This window comes from Trifolium pratense, linkage group LG2 (genome assembly GCF_020283565.1).
Source record: "Trifolium pratense cultivar HEN17-A07 linkage group LG2, ARS_RC_1.1, whole genome shotgun sequence".
In the NCBI taxonomy this organism is placed as follows: Eukaryota; Viridiplantae; Streptophyta; class Magnoliopsida; order Fabales; family Fabaceae; genus Trifolium; species Trifolium pratense.
Window position 1 is genome coordinate 51,689,576 of NC_060060.1, and position 13,202 is coordinate 51,702,777.

Sequence of the window (13,202 nt, forward strand, 5' to 3'; positions counted from 1 at the left end):
TTGTTGATTGTGAGTGTTCTTTTTTTGTGATTGTTCATTGTTATAATGCTAAATATAGATTATTTGATTGATTGTTGTTGATTTCTTGTAAAGCAGAAAAAAAATGAAGATGAAGGATGGAAAAATTAATCAATTTTTTAAGAGGAAAGCTTGTGACGATGCTTCTACATCTGAACCCGTTAAAGTTGCAAGAATCAAAGAAGCTGTAACTTCAATCAAAGAAGCAGTAACTTTTATGCCTCAACCGGTTGAACGCTTTCCTTCTATGCCTCAACGGGTTGAAGTTCCGTCAATTGAAGAAGTGACAACCGCTATCCCTCGACAAGTTGAAGTTCCATCAATTGAAGAACACTTTCCTTCTATGCCTCAACCAGTTGAAGTTCCGTCAATTGAAGAAGTGACAACCGCTATCCCTCAACAAGTTGAAGTTCCATCAATTGAAGAAGTTGAAGTTGATATTTTGAATTCTTTAGAACGTGATCCCGGTAAGCGTCCTCCAATATGGAAATATCCACCAAATCAAGTCGATCAAATACGGAGAGCTTATATGAAATGGGGTCCATATCAAATCCGTTTAGACGAATATCCTTTGTCCGGTAACAAGAATCATCCAAGACGGTTTCAAGAAACTTGGTATGAAATCTTTTATTCATGGCTCGAATATTCACCTTCAAAGGACGCCGCATATTGCTTACCGTGTTATCTTTTTAGCAAAGGACCAAGTGGAAATTGTGGATCTGATGCCTTTATTACTACGGGTTTTAGAGGTTGGAAAAGAGTGAGAGATGGAAAGAATTGTGCTTTTCTTAAGCATATAGGGAAGGATCTTCGCTCGGCACACAACAATGCAATGGAAGCTTATCAAGACTTGTTGAATAAAGAGGCACATATTGAGAATGTTCTCCAAAAACAAAGCTCAAGTCAAAGAAAGAAGAATCGACTATGTCTTAAGGCTTCAATTGACACCGTTCGTTGGTTGACACTTCAAGCTTGTGCTTTAAGGGGCCATAGAGAATCTAGTAAGTCAAAAAATCGAGGTAATTTTCTTGAGTTGGTAAAACTTTTGGCATCTTATAATGATGAAGTAGCAAAAGCTGTGTTGAATAATGCTCAACAAAATGCCAAATATACTTCACCCAAAATTCAAAAAAAACTCTTGGAGATTATTGCTAGTAGGGTTAGAAAGCATATTCGTGAAGAAATTGGTGATTCCAAATTTTGTATCCTTGTCGATGAAGCTCGTGATGAGGCTAACAAGGAGCAAATGGCTCTTGTTTTAAGATTTGTTGATAAATTTGGTTTAATACAAGAGAGGTTTTTTGATGTGGCACATGTGAAAGACACGACGGCATTAACTCTTAAGAAAAAAGTATGTGATATACTTTCTCGACATAAACTTGATGTTTCTAACCTTCGTGGTCAAGGGTATGATGGTGCAAGCAATATGAGAGGAGAATGGAACGGTTTACAAGCACTATTTATGAAGGATTGTCCTTATGCATACTACGTCCATTGTTTTGCTCATCGATTGCAACTTGCTTTGGTCACCGCTTCAAGATAAATCACACCAGTCAATGAATTCTTTGAAAAGCTAACTTATGTGGTCAATGTTGTTTGTTCTTCACCAAAGCGACATGATGAGTTACAAGAAGCCCAATTAAGAGAAATTGAACATTTGTTGGAGATTGATGAGATCATTACCGGTAAAGGTCAAAATCAGATTGGTACTTTGAAACGAGCGGCGAGTACTCGTTGGGGATCACATTTCAATTCTATTTGTAGCTTGATGAATATGTATGAAGCTGCTTGTCGTGTTTTAACAACATTATCAGAAGAAGGAGGGAGTTATAATACAAGTGGGGATGGTCATAGTGGTTACAATCACTTGAAGCGATTTGATTTTATATTGATCATGCATTTGATGAAAGAAATTATGGGGATAACAGATGTGCTTTGTCAAGCTTTACAACAACAAACTCAAGATGTGGTTAATGCTATGAATTTAGTTCGTTTAACAAAAAGTCTTATTCAAGAACTGAGAGAAAATGGTTGGGATAAGTTGTATGTTAATGTGACATCTTATTGTGTATTACATGATATTGAGATTCCTGATCTTGATGATACTCGTGCACCAACAAGATATGGACGGTCTCGTCTTTTAAAGAATAAGGTCACATTGGAACATTACTTTAAAGTTGAAATATTTTATGCAATTATTGACCAACAATTACAAGAGTTGAATAACAGATTTAGTGAGCAAGCAATGGAGTTGTTAACTCTAAGTGGTGCTTTGAATCCTAAGGGTAATTTTAAAGCTTTTGATGTTGATACTATTTGCACTCTCGTTGAAAAATTCTATCCTTTGGATTTCAACGAGCAAGAGAAGATTACTTTGCCATATCAGCTTCGACATTTTGTTGTTGATGCTCGTCAATCACCAGATTTCAAGAATTTATCAACTATTCAAAATTTATGTTCGTGTTTGGTTGCAACGGACAAGAATAAAATTTACTTTTTGATTGATAGACTTCTTCGTCTTGTCATGACCCTTCCAGTTTCTACTGCCACAACCGAGAGATCTTTTTCGGCAATGAAAATTATCAAGACTAAGTTGCGAAACAAGATGAAAGGCCGGTTTCTAGCAGATAGCATGACTGTTTTCATTGAAAGGGAAATTAGTGCAAGTATTAGTTCAGATTGTATTATTGATGATTTCGCGTCGCTAGATACACGTAGAGTGTTATTTTAAGGTATGTAGTTTAATTTTCTAGTATCAACTTTGTTTTTATATGTACTACTTAATTTTTTTTTTTTGGATAAGTTGTACTACTTAAATTTTAATTTGCAATATTATAGTTTATTTTAGCGGCCCACCCGCGTTTTTATTCCTGGTTCCGCCACTGCCTATTATACCTCACAAGGAACAAATCAAGTTTCATGGTAATTATCTACTGCATGATATAAACAAAACATATATCAAACACATACTAGAATCCACTTAACTTTATTACCAATTATACTCTTCTTATTTATATAAAATTAATTTCATTTATTCAAAAAGAAAATAATTTATATTTTCGACAAGATTCACATCATAAAGAATTACTACTAGTTCGAAATTTATTTTGTGTCATAAAGAACTACACACAAAGATACACATAAGGACATGCATAAGAATACACATAAACTCTACTACAATAGTTTAATTAAACATTTAATGTCATTAACTCATTCAAGTCTTATTTAAACCTACGTTGCATAAAATAAATTTCAATATCTCATACAAGTTAGAATAACAAAACCATTACTATCTTTGCATTTAATTTTTTTTTTTTTTTTTTTTTTTTGGTATATCTTTGCATTTAATTTACTCACAATAAAATACAAAGAAAACAAAAAGTCTCATATTCAAACAACTAGAGCAAAACATCATCTATTATTAATCAATAGGAATCACATCATGTCATAACTTTAAGCATATTAAGTTATATCAAGCATAGAAGCATAATAATAAACATGAATTAACTTTCAAACATGTGAAATTAGATAATCATCGCATTTTTCTCATAAGACTCATAGCAATTCAAGTATTAACGAATTAACATTTTAACAATCAAACATGAAGCGAGAATTATAAGTGCTAAATTCAATATCAATCAAAATACTAGTCTCAAGAATCAAGTAAAACACATGCCAATAACAACAAGATTCAACAAACTAATCACACATATTTGCAAAATAATTAAATAGTGACTAATGTGCAAGTGTAACTACAAAATTACATCACAAGAAGACACAAGAGATACACAAACGCGACTGACACTACGCACACTCAGTCCGACTGCACAGACTTGCTCTGATTGACACACATAACCCACGCAGTCCGAAGACAACGGGGCTCTGATACCAACTTTGTAACACCCAAACCCAATATTAGCCTTATTCTACCTTTAGAATCTTATTTTCAAAAACTACGCAGCGGATTAAATAAAGTCAAAGACTTAAATCAAAAAGATTGATAAAATATTGGTTCGAGATATTACAAATTACTTCAAAACCTTACTAACAACATTAATTGGTAGAATACGAGTTTAAACAAATCTTTGAATTAAATAAAGTATTATTAATTATACAAAATAATTAAGACTAGAGGACTCTACATATATAAAACCCTTTTTTCCCGTGTCACAATCAGAGCGGAGCTTCATCAATACTCGAACACACGACCTGAGAACCTGGACCCCCAAAGGTCCAGCACATACACAAAACAGAGAGTTAGCAAATATCCGACTAAGTGCAAGTAACTCGATTACTATCCACACTTGAGTAAATAAAAGTAAGGCATAAACATATATGTTCCTACACAATTCTATCTAATAAGCATACTCATTAACAATATAGCATAGCGAATTAGATAACAAATACACACATAATTATCAAAGAAACACTTATGTTAAATCAATGACAATTATCAAGTATCAAGTACAAATGACACATAATTCCTAAATGCACACTAATGTCAATTAGAAATGTATGTCTCCTAATGCATATCTAATGCATGTGGTACCATTTCATTTTGGATAAACTTATATCCCTCTGCATCTCTCATTTGCTTACCAAAGCGGTTATGCATTTGACCAATTACATTGGATTTCCAACCTTACCAAAGGCCAATCATACAACATGAGTGCATGAAATGTTCACATAGCAATTATATGATATATATTTACATTTACACATATACCAATATGTATGTACACTATCAATCATAATTACTATTCCAATTAATTATCATCTCCATGATCAATTAACAATTCATATTATGATTCAATCACAAACATCATTGTCACACATAATGCATTTATTCCATCAATCAACAATCCAACTATCATTGAATAGAATACTAGCATATATTCTTAATTGTTCAATCATTTGAATTCATAAAACTCATTTTATTTCAAAATCATGCTTCTAACATAAGAAATTATTAACAAGCAAGCATTATTCCAGAAAACTAACTTCAGATTCGGAATCTACACAAAAAACTGTGAAAAACAGGTTCCGGGTGCATGAACCATCGAAAAGTCAACACTCAGTCAACAGTCAAACTGTCAAACCAACAGTTGCGTCGGTCATAGCGTCGATAAGTTTCGACGCAAGGACCTGTTCATACTACATAATTATTATGCAGAAGAATTAGCGACGCCAATGCGTCCACCTATTCGACGCAAACACTGTATGTTGCAGATTTTCAGAAAAACGGGTTTTGAACGTGGGTTTGATCCAAAAGTGCATATTTTCACCAAAATAACTTATTTGAACTTAGGAAAAGCACATACATTTAATATCCAACATATAACTCATATAAAACAACTTAAACATAAGTTAAAACACTAAATCATCAAGATTAATCATTTATCTTCAATTTATTAGATTTTATCATAAATCTCAAAACCCACCATTTTTGCAAAGCTTGAGCAATCAATCAAAAGCAATGACATCATATATGCATCAACAAGGAATATAAACACATTCTCAATTCCCAAATTAACCACAACCCATAGAGATGAAAGAGTTTGGGTATGGAGAAGAAAGGTTCTTCTCCCCTCTTTATGAACCATCTCAAAATGAATAAATTACTACTCTCATACCTTATTGATGTTGGATTCTCTAGTCCTTCATCTCCTAGCTCTTCTTCAATATTCCCCTCTACTTAGCTTTCCTCTTCACTCTTTGTTCTTTCTCTTCTTTTCTCTAACTTTCTCTTTATCTATTCTTTCTTGAGAGCTTCTCTCTCTACCTCCATCAAAATCATAATTTATGACAACCTCTCTCTAACTTGGTTCTTATATAGTTAGGTTTACCCTCTTCTTCTTTTACCAAAATACCCCTCTACTAAATGGGCCTAAAACATATTCTAACACATCACTTCCCTCATTCTATTCTTAATGAGTTATTTCTATTAAAAACACGTAAACCACCAATTAACACATGATTAATTAATTACATTAAAAACCACAAATAAAATAAATGCAAATAATCAATTAATTACTAATAATTAAATTTGGGTCGTTACATTCATGACAAATGTTGAAGAACAAAAGAAGCACACACTCACCTGTGATATTGGACAGAACAACTAAACACTACAGCCCCTAAGAGCTTAATATATAAGCAAAACCCAACTTTGAAAGACAACCATGACATCACCAAATACAGTAAACAGTGTAATTAGTTTTTTTTTTTGATAAGCAAACAATATATTATAAAGGAGTACAAAGGGGTACTTAATCCCTCACAATATAAAGCAAATTATAGTATGCTTTGAAGACATACAATAGGATCTAAACACCATTCAGAAAAAGAGAAAGAGGACTTACGACCAAAACGACCCTTAAACCAAAACCAAGAAAAAGTTTTAATATCATCTACAAGTTTGGAAGCATCCGGTAAGTCTCCATTAAAAACAACATTATTTCTAAGCTTCCATAAGCACCATGTAGTAGCCAACCAAATCAAATGACGAATCCGATTAGCTTTTCTTGATTTAACCAAAGAACCAAAGGATAAAAAGTGATTCCAACCTTCCAAACCTGTCGGTAAACTCTGTCCTAACCATCTATATATAGTTTCCCACACACCTTTAACAAAAGAGCAATTGAAGAATAGATGGGAACAGTCTTCCATTTGCATATAACAAAAAATACAAGAAATATCATGCGGATTATTCAATATACCTCTATGATGAAGGGCTGCCCGCGTAGGAAGCTTCTCTAGAAGCAATCTCCAAACAAAAATATTAACTTTAGATGGAACATCGTTTTTCCAAAGCTTTTGGATAGCATCCAAAACATTTGACTCCAAAACAACCGTGTTAGAATATTGAAGCAACAAACTATAACACGATTTAACCGTAAAGAGGCCAACCGAATCCGGCACCCACCGCCATCTATCCGACCTCGCTTGATCAAAAGGACAATCAAGTAAAAGTTGCTTAAGAGCTCGAAGATGATGTGCGTCATTGTCAGAAAGTTCTTCACACCACTGCCAATGCCACTCGGTATCCGTTCCATTTCGACTCAACCTATCTGAGATCAAAACATCCTTAAAAGCTTCTTTTGCATACAGATTAGGATATAATTCACCAAAACTGTTATTTCCAAACCACTTGAATTTCCAAAATCCGATATCATTACCATCACCAACGCAACAACCCACATTCGATTTGAAGCAATCCTCATCAGCGGTTCTGCCTATGCTCAAAATATCCCTCCACCAAATAGAGTCCTTAGCCCCAACCTGAGGTGTTGTTCCAGTCAAAATTTTAGTAGGTAGATGCCCATATCTATATCGCAATAAATCAGCCCACACCCCCTGTCTTTCATCAATTAATCTCCATTTCCATTTGCTAAGCAATGCCGTATTGAAAAGTTCTAAATTTTTTACTCCTAATCCACCCTGGTTCTTTGGTAAACAAATATGATCCCACTTAATCCAGCATAGCTTCTTCTCCTCAAGACCGCCTCCCCATAAAAAATTTCTTTGAATCCTCACTAATTGTTTTAAAATACAACTAGGAGCCTTAAAGAAAGAGAAGAAATAAAGTGGCATACTAGCCAAAACCGAGTTGATTAAAGTGATGCGCCCTCCAATTGATAGCTGACGGCTACTCCAAGAACTTAATTTGTTAGATATAACATCCACCACCGATTTCCATGTCTCTCTCCTTCTAGGATTAGCCCCTACTGGTATTCCTAGAAATTTAAAAGGGATAGAATCTGAACTGCAAGACAAAAAAGATGATCCAGCTTCCAAAAAGTTCACATCTATATTTATACCATAAAGCTTGCTTTTCACAAAGTTTATTCTCAAACCGGACACTAATTCAAAGCTTCTTAACAACACTTTGATAGACCACAAATTATCCCATATGCCTGTCCCCATTAAAATAGTATCATCAGCGAATTGAAGGATCTGAAATTGAATACTATCATTTACCTGGAATCCTTTAAATCTCCCAATCTCTACTGCTCTTCTCATCATTCCAGTTAAACCTTCAGCTACAATTAAGAACAAAAAAGGGGATAAAGGATCACCTTGACGTAGGCCTCTTCCAACCTTGAAATCTTCTGTTGGGCTTCCGTTAACAAGAATGGACATCGAACTCTCAAAGATACAAGCCCGCTTCCACTTTAACCAACCATCAGAAAACCCCATCTTTACCATCATGCGTTCCAAAAAACCCCAATTCACAGTATCATAAGCTCTTTCAAAGTCAACCTTAAACAACAAGCATTCATCTTTTCTTCTTTTTGCTAAATCGAGAATCTCATTGAGAATAAGCACCCCATCAAGAATCTGTCTCTGCGGAAGGAAGGCAGATTGGCAGTTGGAGATAACTTTGCCCAAAACTCTTTTCAGTCTATTAGCCAAAATCCTGGACAAAATTTTATAAAGACTACCAATCAAACAAATGGGTCGGTAATCAAAGAGAATTTGAGGATGGTCCTTCTTTGGAATAAGAGTCAAAAAAGAAGCTGTCACCGCTTTAGGGAGAATAGCGTTGTTATGAAATTCTCGTAAAAAAGCCATCACATCATTTTTCACAATAGTCCAGCAAGCCTTAAAAAAGTTAAGATTGAAGCCATCTGGGCCCGGACTCTTATTACCATCACAATCCCATATAGTATCTTTCACCTCCTCTTCTTCAAACGGTGCTAACAAAAGAGCATTGTCTTCGGCGGAAAGAGAAGAAAAATCAATGCCTTGCAAGAAAGGTCTATTATTCCATTCTTCAGAAAAATGCTTGGAAAAGTGTTCTTTCACTTCTTTTTTAATGCCTGTCACCCCCTGTATCCACTCCTCTCCATCCTTTAGCATTACAATTTGATTTCTACGTCGTCTTCCTTTTATGCTAGCGTGGAAGAAGCGTGAATTAGAATCGCCTTCCTGGACCCACTTCGTTCTAGTTGAAAAGTTGGCATGTAACAAAAGTTGGCCTGTACATTATTTATCTATTAAAAAACACAAAAGAAACTTCATTGTTAAAATATTAGACTACTATTTTAGAAAATAAATAGTATCCTCATCATAAAAATTTTTTTTAAAAAAAACTCATAACCTTCTTTTATTAAATACACACACGTGTACAATAGTTTGGGCCACCTATATAATTCACCCAAAGATAGATTGATGCTAATTCAAAGAAAAGGGAAGATATACCATTGAAAAATACACTCAAAATACTTCTTAACTCAGACAAAAAAAAAACCTTTTTTTCCAACTAAATAAACTTATTAACTAAATTACCCAAACATTCATATTTTTCTCACAACACAAAATAAAAAATTATAAAATATAGAAAGAAAAAAATATAAACACACCAATCCCAACTTCATATATAAATAATAAACAAAATAATAAATATTAGCTCTTTTACTCATATATATCTCAAAACCAATTTCTACATTTCCATATTTTTATATTTTTATAATATACAAACAAAATTTCAACAAAACCTTACACTTAAGAGTAATGCCAAATATAATAACTTTACTCTTATATTAGGACACTACTAAAATCAACATTACACATAACTCAACCAATTATTCTACACTATATTTATTTTTTAAAACACATAACTTGGAGCAAAAAAAAAAATCCCATAACCCATAATAACTTAATCATTAATTCATCTAATCTAACAATCTAAGTCAAACCATGCATTCAATAATTTTATTTTATTTTTATTTTTATACTTAAATGCATTCCTTTTTTTGCTTGTCAATTCATCAATAACATGAACATGGATAAAAAAGAAACACACCACCAAATTCATACCAAAATATACTTGATAAAGCTTCAATTACAAACACAATACATTATCAATAATTTAATACAATAACGATACACCATTAATAATTTAATTTAATAATACACCACAATAACAATACAACATGATAACACTACACAATAACACCACCCTACACACAAACAACAACATAAATCTAGATACGGAGGATCCACACCCACGTCGCAATCCACCACTCCCAAAACCAGCATCAAATGAACATATCATAGGTTCCAACACAAACAAATAAAAACCTTCTACTTATCATCACAACCAGACAACTTAGCTTTCTTGTTCCTCTCAACACCATCATCAAATTGCAATCTCCTCTTAGCACAGCTTTTCCTCCTAGCATACATAAATTTCTCAACACATGTAGATCTTCCATTTCTATTGTTTTTTCTTTCACACCGGAAGTTAGGCCCAAACATCACAGGACTGAAATCCATCTTTTCAGCAATACATCTGCTTGAAGAGCTCATCTGCACAATAATAACAAAAAAATAAACCAACCAATCTCACATCAACGAAAATACAACAACAAAAAAAAAGAAACATGAACACTTTCTCACATCTTCCACAACAACTTTGCTGCAAAGACCCACAACATCGGCATTGCCAACATCATGTGAAACATAATAAGCAAGCACGCCTTCATCAGGATCCTTCAACGAAGCAACATCCTCAGCCACAATTTGTTTCATGACAACCATTATCATCAATCGATCAACACGTAAGAAAAAATATAATATAACAACCAAGATACGAACACAATCATCAATCCGATTCAGATACTCGTTAACAAACATGTCAACAACATCAACTTCATTGCACACAGAAGTTACTTGAAACGAAGTCAAATCATCAAAATCAGCATCTTCCCTCTTCATAACCTTACAAAGATATACATCACCATAAAAACACTCCATCTCATCTGGATAGAGTGAACAACTCTCATCCTGCACAACAAATCAAAAGACCATTACTAAAAAAAAAACAATAACAATAAAACACCCAGAATACAAATCAACCACTAAAATATACCATGGACAGCAAAAGAGGACAAGTTTCCATCACCAATTTCTGTACATCCTTGTCAAAAATTATAAAGACAGCCATGTCATTGTCATGCTTAACCTTCATCCTCATCCTAAACCTGTCACACAAATAAACAACAGATCAATTGACATGCAACAAATTATTATAACTACTAACAACAATCTAAAACAACAACATTCTTAAAACATTATCACAAAAAATAATCAACTTTGGAATCTCCTTAGATTGATCATCAGAAAACCACATATCAACCCCCTTAATAACAGAATCAAACCAAACAGCCACAACAGAAACACCGTCAAACCGTGAATCAAACAACTCATGCAACCGTCTCACCGGAAGACCAGCAATGAATTCCTCCAACCTCTTTGAAAAGTCACCCCCTTTGCAATCATTTTTCACTACACATGCAAAAAACTACAGGAGAGAGTGTAACATATAAAACAATCTAATGTCACTATAAATAGGCAAAAACAGTGGGGTCATTCACTTTAAATTCCTTATTAGGAGGGAAAATATTTCCGAAAATTTTAAGCAAAAAATTAGGCACTGTAGTTATAGTAAGCAAAATAACCTAGCCCAAAAGGGCTATCCAACAAAACTTGATGTTTTTTCGAGTTGGAGCATAGAAAATCACAACCCAAATTATTTATAGGTTCTTTAACACAGTCCAATAAAACCAAATCAAAATATAGGCCAGTCAAATGGCCCACGGCCGGCATACAAAACCAAAAATATTATAATTAGAAGATATTACAAATAAAAATAGATACAAATAATATGTTTCCGATTAGTAAAAATAAGACATGACAAAAACGCGTACGCACCATACGAATAAAATTAGAGCTCACAAGAAAATCATACACATTGAATGAGTAAAAATATGGCACACAAGACATTCGCAGACAGCACATGAGTGAAAAAATAACACGCAACAGACTTGTATAAAGCAGATACGAAAAATACAACGCAAGAGAATTATTATATATATAATATAATATAACACAAGTACCGAATAGATAAAAATAAGACACGAAAAAATTATTAATCCTATTTATAACGTTGAGTTTAAATATTAAAAAGAATATAAAAAAAATGCGCAAGCCCGAAATGCCCACAAACCGAACCGGACTGGAGCACTAATAACTATGTCCAAAATCTCCAAAACAATGATATAAAATTTCATTTTTTATGTGCAATCCATCATAGATGCCCAATTATTGAAATTCTTCCAGAATTTGTTTAAACGGTGATACTTCTTTAAGTTTTTCAGGAACTAGTTTAATATGAATTCTTCCGGAATTCATTAACGGATGAAAAATGAGTTTTGATCTAAGTTCTTCGGGAACTAAGATTATTGAATTCTTCAAGAATTCAAAGATTAAATTTCAAAGTTATTCAAGAACTAAGACTGTTGAATTCTTCTGAAATTCATGGATTAAATTTATAAGTTCTTCAGTAACTATATAATTGAATTCTACTGGAATTCATAGATAATAAAGTTAAACTTATAAGTTCTTCGGAACTATATATGTATTTATAATAAAATAAAATCTCTTTTGCAATCCTTTAGGGACTATATGTATATTATTCATTAAGAGTGCACTTTACGTGATACATATGTTATATTTAACATCTATCTTCTTATACGTAATTATATAGTTAGTCACTAGAGGTTGAAAATAAATAAATTACGACTAACCTCGGAGAGTTTGACATTCATCCTTGCAAATATAGCCAATAAAACTTGGATGACTTTACGATTATCATAAGTACTTTTAGGGTGTCATCTTAAACAGTTCATAAGCCACAAATCAAATTGTTATATCAAAATAAAATACTCTAGTAACAATTGACTCTTAATATATATATATATATATAAATTAAGAGCATTACGAGACATCATAGTGACTAGTAGACATCAGAGAGAGGGGAAACTATACAAAGTGGGGGATCAAACCTTACCCACGTAAAAAGCAAAAGAAAGAGAAAAAGAAGAACAAAAATAACAAAAGCAAAAGCAAAAACAAAAAAAGGAACAAAAACAAATCTAAATTAGAGAGACTATTCCTAAACTAGTCCTCAGTGAGGACATGAAACAAGGTTTCCCACAAAAGAAATGGTAAGTTGCAAGAATGTTAATTTTCAATTGCCTTCAAAATTGCTCAAAATTTCATGATAATATTCCACAACTTATTGAGAGAATAATACAGATTTGTTTCAAATTTAAATTAAAAGAAACAAATCAAGGAAAGTTATTTGCAAAGAGAACAATCTCAAAAAAATAATAATG

General features: G+C 33.1%; 1 pseudogene; it reads left to right on the forward strand.

Annotated features, from left to right (window-relative positions):
• Window positions 1-226: 226 nt before the first annotated feature.
• Window positions 227-2,899, forward strand: LOC123904744 (annotated as a pseudogene).
• The last annotated feature ends 10,303 nt before the right edge of the window (window positions 2,900-13,202 follow it).